General features: G+C 40.2%; 1 pseudogene; it reads left to right on the forward strand.

The window, feature by feature from the left end:
* The first annotated feature begins 6,152 nt into the window (after positions 1–6,152).
* Positions 6,153–7,127, forward strand: LOC101288746 (PDZ and LIM domain protein 1-like; annotated as a pseudogene).
* Positions 7,128–7,343: the final 216 nt, after the last annotated feature.

A 7,343-nucleotide genomic window follows, 5' to 3' on the forward strand; every position in this document is an offset into this window, starting at 1 on the left:
ATGAACATTGGGGTGCAAGTGTCATTTTGAATTATGGTTTTCTCTGGGTATATGGCCAGTAGTGGGATTGCTGGGTCATACTGTAATTCTATTTTTAGCTTTTTAAGGAACCTCCATACTGTTCTCCCGAGTGACAGTATCAATTTACATTCCCACCAACAGTGCAGGAGGGTTCCCTTTTCTCCACACCCTCTCCAGCATTTGTTGTTTATAGACTTTCTGATGATGCCCATTCTAACTGGTGTAAGGTGATACCTCATTGTGGTTTTGATTTGCATTTCTCTAATGATTAGTGATGCTGAGCAGCTTTTCATGTGCTTCTTGGCCATCTGTATGTCTTTTTTGGAGAAATGTCTATTTAGGTCTTCTGCCCATTTTTTTGATTGGGTTGTTTGTTTTCTTAATATTGAGCTGCATGAGCTGTTTCTATATTTTGGAGATAAATCCTTCATCCGTTGATTTGTTTGCAAATATTTTCTCCCATTCTGAGGGTTGCCTTTTCATCTTGCTTATAGTTTCCTTTGCTGTGCAAAAGTTTTAAGCTTCATTAGGTCCCATTTCTTTATTTTTATTTTTATTTCCATTACTCTAGGAGCTGGGTCAAAAAAGATCTTGCTGTGATTTGTGTCAAAGAGTGTTCTTCCTATATTTTCCTCTAAGAGTTTTATAGTGTCCAGTCTTACATTTAGGTCTTTAATCCATTTTGAGTTTATTTTTGTGTATGGTGCTAGGGAGTGTTCTAAATTCATTCTTTTACCTGTAGCTGTCCAGTTTTCCCAGCAGCACTTATTGAAGAGACTGTCTTTTCTCCATTGTGTATCCTTGCCTTCTTTGGCATAGATTAGTTGGCCATATGTGCGTGGGTTTATCTCTGGGCTTTCTATCCTGTTCCATTGATCTATATTTCTGTTTTTGTGCAAGTACCATATTGTCTTGATCATTGTAGCTTTGTATTTTAGTCTGAAGTCAGAGAGTCTGATTCTTCCAACTCCATTTTTTTCCCTCAAGATTGCTTTGGCTATTCAGGGTCTTCTGTGTCTCCATACGGATTTTAAGATTTTTTATTCTAGTTCTGTAAAAAATGCCATTGGTAGTTTGATAGGGATTGCATTGAATCTGTAGATAGCTTTGGGTAATATAGTCATTTTGACAATATTGCTTCTTCCAATCCAAGAACATGATGTGACTCTCCATTTGTTTGTGCCACCTTTGATTTCTTTCATCAGTGTCTTAGGGTTTTCTGAGTACAGATCTTTTACCTCCTTAGGTAGTTTTATTCCTAGGTATTTTATACTTTTTGTTGCAATGGTGAATGGGATTGTTTCCTTAATTTCTCTTTCTGATTTTCATTGTTAGTTTATAGGAATGCAAGAGGTTTCTGTGCATTAATTTTTTATCCTGCAACCTTACCAAATTCATTGATTAGCTCTAGTAGTTTTCTGGTGGCACCTTTAGGATTCTCTATGTATAGTATCATGTCATCTGCAAACAGTGCCAGTTTTACTTCTTCTTTTCCAATTTGTATTCCTTTTATTTCTTTTTCATCTCTGACTGCCGTGGCTAGGACTTCCAGAACTATGTTGGATAATAGTGGTGAGAGTGGACATACTTGTCTTTTTCCTGATCTTAGAGGAAATGCTTTCAGTTTTTCACCATTGAGAATGATGTTGGCTGTGGATTTGTCGTATATGGCCTTTATTATGTTGAGGTAGATTCCCTCTATGCCCACTTTCTGGAGAGTTTTTATCATAAATTGGTGTTGAATTTTGTCAAAAGCTTTCTCTGCATCTATTGAGTTGATCATATGGATTTTATTCTTCAATTTGTTAATATGGTGTATCACATTGATTGATTTGCATATATTGAAGAATCCTTGCATCTCTGGGATAAATATCACTTGATCATGGTGTATGATCCTTTTAATGTGTTGTTGGATTCTGTTTGTTAGTATTTTGTTGAGGACTTTTGCATCCATATTCATCAGTGATATTGGTGTGTAATTTTCTTTTTTTGTAGTACCTTTGTCTGGTTTTGGCATCAGGGCGATGGTGGCCTCATAGAATGGGTTTGGGGGTATTCTTCCCTCTGCAGTTTTTTGGAAGAACTTGAGAAGGATGGGTGTTATCTCTTCTCTAAATGTTTGATAGAATTCATCTGTGAAGCCATCTTGTCTTGGACTATTGTTTGTTGGAAGTTTTTTTTTTTTTTTTTTGCAGTACATGGGCCTCTCACTCTTGTGGCCTCTCCCATTGTGGATCACAGGCTCTGGACGCACAGGCTCAGCGGCCATGGCTCACGGGCCCAGCCGCTTGGCGGCATGTGGGATCTTCCTGGACTGGGGCACGAACCCATGTCCCCTGCATTGGCAGGTGGACTCTCAACAACTGCACCACCACGGAAGTCCTTGTTGGAAGATTTTTAATCACAGTTTCAATTTCATTACTTATGATTGGTCTGTTCATATTTTCTATTTCTTTCTGATTCAGTCTTGGAAGGTTATACCTTTCTCAGAATTTGTCCATTTCTTCTAGGTTGTCCATTGTATTGGCATAGAGTTGCTCGTAGTAGTCTCCTATGATGCTTTGTGTTTCTTTGTTGTCTGTTGTAAACTCTCTTTTTTCATTTCTAATTTTATTGATTTGAGTCCTCTCTCTCTTTTACTTGATGAGTCTGGCTAAAGGTTTATCAATTTTGTTTGTCTTCTCAAACAACCACCTTTTAGTTTTATTGATCTTTGCTATTGTTTTCTTTGTTTCTATTTCATTTATTTCTGCTCTTATCTTTATGATTTCTTTCCTTCTACTAACTTTGGGTTTTATTGTTGTTGTTGTTCATCTTTCTCTAGTTCCTTTAGGGGTAAGGTTAGATTGTTTATTTTTTTTCTTGTTTCTTGAGGTAGGATTGTATTGCTGTAAACTTCCCTCTTACAACTGCTTTTGCTGCATCCCATCGGTTTTGGATCATCGTGTTTTCATTGTCATTTGTCTCTAGGTATTTTTTGATTTCCTCTTTGATTTCTTCAGTGATCTCTTGGTTATTTAGTAATGTGTTGTTTAGCCTCCATGTGTTTGTGTTTTTTACGTTTTTCCCTCTATAATTCTATTCTAATCTCAGAGCGTTTTGGTCAGAAAAGATGCCTGATATGATTTCAATTTTCTTAAATTTACCAAGTCTTGATTTGTGACCCAAGATGAGATCTATCCTGGAGAATGTTCCATGTGTACTTGAGAAGAAAGTGTAATCTGCTGTTTTCAGATGGAATGTCCTATAAATATCAATTAAATCTATTTGGTCTATTGTGTCATTTAAAGCTTGTGTTTCCTTATTAATTTCCTCTCTGGATGATCTGTCCATTGGTTTTAGTGAGGTTTTAAAGTCCATCACTATTACTGTGTTACTGTCGATTTCCTCTTTTAGAGCTGTTAGCATTTGTCTTATATATTGAAATACTCCTATGTTGGGTGCATATATAATTATAATTGTTATATCTTCTTCTTGGATTAATCCCTTGATCATTATGTAGTGTCCTTCCTTGTCTCTTGTAACATTCTTTATTTTAAAGTCTATTTTATCTTATATGAGTGTTGCTCCACCAGCTTTCTTTTGATTTCCATTTGCATGGAACATCTTTTTCCATCCTGTCACTTTCAGTCTGTATGTGTCCCTAGGTCTGAAATGGGTCTCCTGTAGACAGCATATAGATCGGTCTTGTTTTTTTTTTTTTATCTATTCAGCAAGCCTGTGTCTTTTGGTTAGAGCATTTAATCCATTCACTTTTAAGGTAATTATCAATATGTATATTCCTATTAGCATTTTATTAATTTTGGGGGGTTTGTTTATGTAGGTCCTTTTCTTTTCTTGTGTTTCCCACTTAGAGAAGTTCCTTTAGCATTTGTTGTAGAGTTGGTTTGGTGGTGCTGAATTCTCTTAGCTTTTGGTTATCTGTAAAGCTTTTGATTTCTCCACTGAATCTGAATGAGGTCCTTGCTGGGTACAGTAATTTTGGTTGTAGGTTTTTCCTGTTCATATCTTTAAATATATCATGCCACTCCCTTCTGGGTTGTATAGTTTCTGCTGAGAAATCAGCTGTTAACCTTACGGAGTTCCCTTGTATGTTATTTTTCGTTTTTCCCTTGTTGCTTTCAGTAAGTTTTCTTTGTCTTTAATTTTTGCCAGTTTGATTACTATGTGTCTTGGCATGTTTCTCTTTGGGTTTATCCTGCCTGGAACTCTCTGCCTTTCCTGGACTTGGGTGGTATTTCCTTTCCCATGTTAGGGAAGTTTTCAACTATAATCTCTTCAAATATTTTCTTGGGTCCTTTCTCTCTCTCTTCTCCTTCTGGGACCCCTATAATGACAATGCTGGTGCATTTAATGTTGCCCCAGAGGTCTCTTAGGCTGTCTTCATTTCTTTTCATTCTTTTTTCTTTATCCTGTTCCAAGACAGTGAATTCCCCCATTCTGTCTTCCAGGTCACTTATCCATTCTTCTGCCTCAGTTATTCTGCTATTTATTCCTTCTAGTGTATTTTTCATTTCAGTTATTGTATTGTTCATCTCTGTTTGTTTGTTCTTTAATTCTTCTTGGTCTTTGTTAAACATTTCTCCCATCTTCTCAATCTTTGCCTCCATTCTTTTTCTGAAATCCTGGATCATCTTCACTATCATTAATCTGAATTCTTTTCCTGAAATGTTGCCTATCTCCACTTCATTTAGTTGTTTTTCTGGGGTTTTATCTTGTTCCTTCATTTGGTACATAGCCCTCTGCCTTTTCATTTTGTCTGTCTTTCTGTGAATGTGGTTTTTGTTCCACAGGTTGCAGGATTGTAGTTCTTCTTGCTTCTGCTGTCTGCCCTCTGGTGGATGAGGCTATCTAAGAGGCTTGTGCAAGTTTCCTGATGGGAGGGACTGGTGGTGGGTAGAGCTGAGTGTTGCTTTGGTGGGCAGAGCTCAGTAAAACTTTAATCTGCTTTCTGCTAATGGGTGGGGCTGAGTTCCCTCCCTGTTTGTTTTTTGCCTGAGGCGACTCAGCACTGGAGGCTACAGGCTCTTTGGTGGGGCTAATGGTGGACTCTGGGAGGGCTCATTCCAAGAATACTTCCCAGAGCTTCTGCTGCCAGTGTCCTTGTCCCCACAGTGAACCACAACCACACCCACCTCTGCAGGAGTCCCTCCAATACTATCTGGTAGATCTGGTTCAGCCTCCTATTGGGTCACTGCTCCTTCCCCATGCTTCCTGATGCACACACTACTTTGTGTGTCCCCTCCAAAAGTGGAGTCTCTGTTTTCCCCAGTCTTGTCAAAGTCGTGCAATCAAATCCCGCTAGCCTTCAAAGAATGATCCTCTGGGGATTCCTCCTCCCATTTCCGGAACCCCAGGTTGGGAAGCCTCACGTGAGGCTCAGAACCTTCACTCCAGTGGGTGGACTTCTGTGGTATAATTGTTCTTCAGTTTGTGAGTGACCTACCCAGTGGTTATGGGATTTGATTTTATTGTGATTGCACCCCTCCTACCATCTCATTGTGGTTTCTCCTTTGTATTTGGATGTGGGGTATCTTTTTTGGTGAGTTCCAGGGTCTTCCTTTCGATGATTTTTCAGCAGTTAGTTGTGATTCTAGTGCTCTTGCAAGAGGGAGTGAGCACACGTCCTTCTATTCCACCATCTTGAACCAATTTCCCATTCATGCAAACACTTTTATCATTAGCTTGCCTCTTGTCTACCAACATCTCAGTGGCCAAGACAATCATATGACTTAGTTTAAAATTCAGAAGTGAAGAATTCCTGTCTTCCTACCCTGAGGCATTGGGAAAGGTGTGGGTCTGTAACACAACAGAAGGAAGTCATAAATGGAGGCTGTAACTCAATCTACCACACTGATACGATTATGTTTGTTATATAATTCCATCTAGGAACATGTAGGTGTACTTTTTCATCTTTTTTGTTTTATTTTATTCTGCTCCTGCTGCAGCATAACCTCTTCTTGGGCTGGCTGGTTTACTGTTGCTGTCGCTAGATTTAAAACTCTGCACTGCTGATCGCCATTCTTCAGCATTCAAAACCTCCTAGCAGAACAGCTGCTGGGGAGCACAGTGCATCACTCTGTGTCCTGCCCCATCTGTCCCCTCGGGTTGCCACCCATCATCGCCTTGCTATGACCACCCTGCAAATAATCCTCATGGCCAGGGACCCTGGAGCTTCTGCCTTGTGGGGGGCAAGGATTTCAAGCAGCCTCTCACTAGTTCCTGGGTCACTCCCAGAAGCAAGGCTGCTATAGCTAATTCTGTGTGTAATCACAGCCATTGATGGGGAAAATACCAGCAATATGATGCACTTGGAAGCTCAGAACAAAATCAAGGGCTGCACAGACAATGTGACTCTCATAGTAGCCAGATCTGAAAGAAAATATGGTCTCCTCTGGTGACAGAGGAAGGGAAACATCACTCATATAAGATGAATTTAGTCTCTGAACCCCAAGAGGTCCTACATACAGGAAGCGCCCACAACAAAAGTTCCATGCCCTTTACCATCTCACCTGCCTCCAGTTCTACCCCCAGGGTCATCACAAACCAGTACAACAACCCAGCTGACTTCTACTCTTCTGAAAACATCTCCAACTTCAACTATGCCTTGGAGTCAAAGAAAGCAGCCAGTGGGCAGGAGATGAATGGCAGAGCCTTAGACCATTCTCAGCTTCCAAGCAGACTTGTCATTGACAAAGATTCTGAAGTCTTCTTCAGAGAAACAGGAGTTAAATGAGGCTCTGAAACAGTTCTCTTCATTCCTGGTTTTGCAGGAAATCTTGGAGTCTGAGGAGAAAGGGGATCCCAACAAGCCATCAGGATTCAGAAGTGTTAAGGCTCCAGTCACCAAAGTGGCTGCATGAATTGGAAATACCCAGAAATTGCTCATGTGTGATAAATGTGGCATTGGCATTGCCGGCGTGTTTTTTGAAGCTGCGGGACCTTCCCCACCACCCTGAGTGTTATGTGTGCACCGACTGTGGCACCAACCTGAAACAGAAAGACCATTTCTTTGTGGAGGAACAGATCTACTGTGAAAAGCATGCCTGGAGTGGGTCACTCCACCTGAGGGATCCGATGATGTGATCACTGTGTTCCCCAAGTGAGCTGGCAGCTCTGCACCCAACACTGTTCTCCAACGAGCCCCTTCTGCATCTTGTCCTCTAAAAGCTCTGGCCTCTCTTTTCTTGAAAGTTATTAATTACTTTGGTTTTATCCCTGCTTATTAAATGTCATGTCCCCCTTTGCTAGGTGACTCACGCTGGCTGCATGATGCCTGCTTTTATAATCAGCAGAGAATGGTTTTGTTCGGTGTCCCCTTG

This window comes from Orcinus orca, chromosome 16 (genome assembly GCF_937001465.1).
Source record: "Orcinus orca chromosome 16, mOrcOrc1.1, whole genome shotgun sequence".
NCBI classification, from domain to species: Eukaryota; Metazoa; Chordata; class Mammalia; order Artiodactyla; family Delphinidae; genus Orcinus; species Orcinus orca.